The sequence below is a fragment of the Symphalangus syndactylus genome, chromosome 16 (genome assembly GCF_028878055.3).
Source record: "Symphalangus syndactylus isolate Jambi chromosome 16, NHGRI_mSymSyn1-v2.1_pri, whole genome shotgun sequence".
Lineage (NCBI taxonomy): Eukaryota > Metazoa > Chordata > Mammalia > Primates > Hylobatidae > Symphalangus > Symphalangus syndactylus.
Window position 1 is genome coordinate 55,563,067 of NC_072438.2, and position 5,455 is coordinate 55,568,521.

At 43.6% G+C, this 5,455-nt stretch overlaps 1 non-coding gene and 1 pseudogene across 1 annotated transcript; one reads left to right on the forward strand and one right to left on the reverse strand.

Annotated features, from left to right (window-relative positions):
* Window positions 1–2,581: 2,581 nt before the first annotated feature.
* LOC129465137 (U6 spliceosomal RNA) lies at window positions 2,582–2,684 on the reverse strand. The gene has a single exon (XR_008651904.1). It is a non-coding gene; the product is annotated as a U6 spliceosomal RNA (small nuclear RNA).
* Window positions 2,685–4,902: 2,218 nt separating this feature from the next.
* On the forward strand, window positions 4,903–5,044 carry LOC129465084 (uncharacterized; annotated as a pseudogene).
* The last annotated feature ends 411 nt before the right edge of the window (window positions 5,045–5,455 follow it).

Sequence of the window (5,455 nt, forward strand, 5' to 3'; positions counted from 1 at the left end):
AACCTCTCTGTGCCTCGGTTTCCTCATCAGTAAAATTGGGTTAATAAACACTTTTGAGGTTTGTCATGAGGATTACATTTAATCAGTGTTAAACACTTAGAACTGTGCCCGGCACACTTTAAGCACTACATAAGTAGTACTTGCTATTATTATATTAAATGGTACAGGAAGAAGAATGGGATAAGGGAGTGTTGGATGGGTTTGTAGTTTTAAATGGGTTGTTAAAAAAAAATCCAAAACAAGATCTTGATGAAAAGCTGGCATTTAAGTAAAGATCTAAAGGAGCTGAGGGAGTCAGCCACTCAGATATTTGGTGGTAAGCTGTGCCAGGCAGAAGGAATGACAAGTGCAAAGACCCTGAGGTTGGCACATGTCTCGCTTCTAGGACTGGCAGGTGTGCAGTGTGGCTGGGGAGGGGAATACAATAGGAGGGATCATAGATTGGGACTCCTTAGAAGTAGAACCTAAGATAGGAATTCAAATGCCATTGATTTCCTGAGGATGTGCTCTCAGGAAAAAACGAGGGAAGAAACAAAGAGAGAGCAGAAGAGCTAAGTCAGGATGTGGCCCTGGCAGGTACTGCCTGGCCCCAAGGGGAGCACCGGAGTGTGGACTGCACTACAGTGAGTTCTCCCTTGAGACAAATGGATTGGCTTCTTGTTTCCTCACATCAGCCAATCATTGGCAGGGGGCTGTTGGCGGAGGTGGCTCCCATTGGCCAAGGGTAGTTCTCATGAGCAGGAGCAGTTGTGAGTTGTTGGCAGTAGATGGAGGTGGCCTGGGGAAGGGGATTGGGGCAGGATGTAGCAGTACACACTATAGGAGATGAAGCTGCTTCTTCTAGGGACTTGCAGACATTTCAAGTCATAGTTCCAGAAGATTCAAATATGAATTTAATGAGTCCATCTGGCTATATTCCAGGAACAGAATCTTAGCCATGATGAGGGCTGGAGTCTTTTCAGTCTGTACTGGTGCTTCTGAAAAATGTTAAAGAAAAACTACACAATGGGGGCACGTTGGTGCCTCTATAGCTTGCTAACCTCTGACTTTTCATTTTTTTATTTTCTTGAGACAGAGTCTTACTCCATTGCTCAGGCTAGAGTGCAGTGGCACGATTCTTGGCTCACTGCAACCTCTACCTGCCGGCAACTTCTGCCTCCTGGATTCAAGTGATTCTCCTGTCTCAGTCTCTCAAGTAGCTGGGATTACAGGTGCCCACCACCACGCCAGGCTAATTTTTATATTTTTATTAGAGATGGGGTTTTACCATGTTGGCCAGGCTGGTCTTGAACTCCTGACCTCAGGTGATCCACCCATCTTGGCCTCCCAAAGTGCTGGGATTACAGGCATGAACCAACATACCCAGCCTCTGAACTTGTTTTCTGCAAATGATTCTAGGTTTATTTCTAGCAAAGCTGAGCCCTCTGCCGGCAAAAGCAACATAGAGCTGCTGGGGGCACCTTGCTGCCTCTCCTCCCCAGTCCTCAGCAATTCAGGTTTAGCTCCAAACCTGCATATTTCACCCACAAAGCCGAAGCCCTGCAGGCAGACAGCCCCACATCCTTAGAAGGAAGCACAGCAATTGTTAATTGAGGCTGGAGCTGGAGCCTTGAGTGTCTTACACTATGGCAAGCAGCTTATCAAATTTGCTTTTAGCTACATTGCATTTGTCCCTGTGAGGAGCCATGGGGACTTTGTACAATGTCAAGGTAGCTAAATTGGAATGACATTTCCCAGATAACTTAGATACAGAGATACCTTGTATGGTTCAGAATTATAGTTGCCACAAGAGAAACTTGTGTGATTTTGTTTGTTTGTCACCCAGGCTGGAGTGCAGTGGTACGATCTCCGCTCACTGCAACCTCCATGCCACCCAAGTAGCTGGGATTATAGGCATGCGTGCCACCACATCCGGCTAATTTTTGTATTTTTAATACAGATGATGTTTCACCATGTTGGCCTGGCTGGCCTTGAACTCCTGGCCTCAAGTGATCCGCTTGCCTTGGCCTCCCAAATTGCTGGGATTACAGGTGTGGGCCACTGGGCCTGGCCTGTTTGTTTAACATTCTAAACATGTATAATCAATTAACATGGCCTAGGATTTTAATGGTATTCACTTCCGTAACTTGAATCCACAGATCTAAGGAGTATATAACCAGAAAGTTATGTATAAACACAGATTGGACATGGCAATTTCTGTTCACAAAGGTCACATGTGTAGGTAGATAAATTAGTAGTGTGTATCTAGAATTATGTCCAAACTGTTTTTAAGATGCAGAAATGTAAAATCACATCTGAAAATATGATGAAAAAATGAAGAAGAGCTGGTCTACACACATCAAAAATCAAATATTGCTTATAACAGAGATGAATGACAGCTACAGGATTCAAGTGACAATATGATTTCAAGAAATTAATACTGATCAAAGAGAACAGGAATATTTTTACATTTCACTGAACATACATTGACTACTAGAATGTAAAGATCTAGCAGAAACTCAGGGAGAAAATTACAAAATCTAAAGCCAATTACTTAATATTTCTTATTACCTAAATAACCGCATGATATTAAAAGGAAGCTGAAAATATGGAATGCTTCATGAATTTGTGCATCATCCCATGCGGAGGCCATGCTAATGTTCTCTATATCACTCCAATTTTGAAGTGAGTGCCTTGTGTGAAATTTGAGATCAGGAATGAAGCAGCAGCCATTGCACTTTGAAGGCCATGATTGGTAGGTGTGGTTAACAGTGCCTGTGGGGGCCGGGCAAGGTGGCTCACGCCTGTAATCCCAGCACTTTGGAGGGATAAGGCGGTGGATCACTTGAGTTCAGGAGTTCTAGACAAGCCTGGCCAACATGGTGAAACCCCATCTCTACTAAAAATACAAAAATTAGTCAGACATGGTGGAGTGCACCTGTAATCCCAGCTACTCAGGAGGTTGAAATGGGAGATTTGCTTGAACCTTGGAAGTGGAGGTTGTAGTGAGTGGAGATTGTACCACTGCACTCCAGCCTGGGCAACAGAGCGAGATTCCATCAGAAAAAAAAAAAAAAAGAATCAGAGCTATACACAAGGTATGCACTGTGAAGTCTGGTCCCCAGCCCTATTTTTGTCCACCACATTCCTGCCACCCTCACCTCACTCCTAAAGGTAACCACTTCTAGTAGTTTCTTGTATTCTTTCAATGTTTTCTTATAAATAAATATCTTTTCTTTATAATTATCTTGCAGGGAACTAAAAACCCTCCTCCATCTCCAGGGCTGGACCTGTTACTTCCTGGCTTCTCCCTGTTCTTGGCTTGTGTCTTTCCCTCTCATCAGAGAGCACAGCATGCTGAAGGGAGGCCAGCAGGACTTAATTGGGTCATGAAATTTCTAAGTTTACTCATTCATAATCTCATGGTGTAATGAAAATAAAGTCCCGAGACTCAGACTGTCTGGTTTCTGGCCCTAATTGCCAAAAGCCCTCTGTGGGATTAGGCTTTCTGGCTTCAGTTTCTTTGTAATTTGTTTTGTAATAGCAACATTATTAGAATAGATTACGCGTCTTTTGCCACATACCTAAACTGATTGCCCATGTAAAAGCCTTTTTAGAAACTTGCATTTCAGATACTTATTTTTTCCTTCTTCTTATTTCATTTTATTTTTTTGGAAACAGGTTCTTGTTCTGTTGCCCAGGCTGGAGTGCAGTGGCACAATCACAGCTCACTGCAGCCTGGGCCTCCCAGGCTGAAGTGATCCTCCTGCTTCTGCCTCCTGAGGAGCTGGGACTACAGGCGTGCGCCACTGTGCCTGGCTAATTTTTTTTTTTTTTTTTTTTTTGTAGAGATGGAGTTTCTACATGAAACCCCCATCAACATGAAAACCATGTTGCCCAGGCTCGGCTCAAATTCCTGGACTCAAGCGATCCACCTGCTTCAGCCTCCCAAACAGATGGGATTACATGCGTGAGCCACTGCGCCGGGCCTCAGCTACTTATATTAGAGTTCTACAGAGTATGGCACATGCTTCCCAGAAGCATTATGCAAGTAAATATATGGATCGACAATGGCACCCTCCCTTTATCCAGATGTCACCTGGCTTTGTGTGGTGGTTGTACCGTACACAGAAGCACCCGAGGGAAGAGTGGGAGTTCCAGAAAAGATGGGTTGATGGTGGTTTCCTCACTCTTTTGCTTTCAGCACAGTGTGATGCATTACAGTTTATATATGGTCAGCTATATTGTCATAACTGGTTTTTAGATAATAGTCTCCAATTTTAACTAAATTAACTCTGGTAAAAACAGACAAATGACTTAAAAAGATTTCCTGCAACATGTTCTCACTCATAGGTGGGAACTGAACAATGAGAACACATGGACACAGGAAGGGGAACATCACACTCTGGGGACTGTTGTGGGGTGGGGGGAGTGGGGAGGGATAGCATTAGGAGATATACCTAATGCTAAATGACGAGTTAAAGGGTGCAGCACACCAACATGGCACAAGGATACATAGGTAACTAATCTGCGCATTGTGCACATATATGCTAAAACTTAGAGTATAAAAAAAAAGATTTCCTGCAAAGAAACCATGGATTGAGGTGAAAACAATAACATGAGTACAAGCAAATAAACAACAACAACAAGAACAACAACAACAAAAAGATAGAGCAGACAGTTCTACTCCTAGAAAAACTCTTGGCTACCCACATTGAAAGGCAAAAATAATAAGGGTCAAATGAGATTTGATGAAAAGTCTGACAAAATAGTCAAAATTATCAAGGAGATGGCTTGCAAGTTGTATTTACATCCATTATCATTAATGAGGAACCACACCTTAAGGGAAGATTTTGCCTTGAAATATTAATGATTGTAGCATGATGCTGCCATGATTAGAAAGATATTTAAAAATAGTATTTCCTACAGTCAGTTAAGCTGATCATGTTCCTTTCCTTGTAAGGGCCAGGTGTGCCATGGCTGCGAACATCAGCCTTCTTGGTAGTGTGTGCACCCTGTTGCTTGTATGTTGTATGCGTTGCCCTAAGGAGCCTTGGAGACAGCCCTTTCCAATGGACGTTCCTGTCCCTGACCTGATACTGTCTCCGGTCTATGCTCTAGATAGGAACACAGGGTGCCTTTGAAAGCCCCAGGGCATGGGAGGAAAGGTCCACATTGGCCAAGTCATCATGTTCATCTGCACCAAGCTGCAGAACAAGGAGTATGTGATTAAGACCCCACACAGGACCAAGTTCAAATTCCCTAGCTGCTAGAAGATCCATATTTCAAAGAAGCGAGATTTTACCAAGATTAATGTGGGTGAATTTGAAGACATGGTAGCTGTGAAGCAGCTCATCCTAGATGGCTATCAGGTCAAACACCCCCAATCATGGCCCCCTGGACAGTGGCGGGCCCTGTACTTATGGGGGCTCCCATTGGTTTGCCCCTCCTTATTCACACCCACCAATAAAGCCTA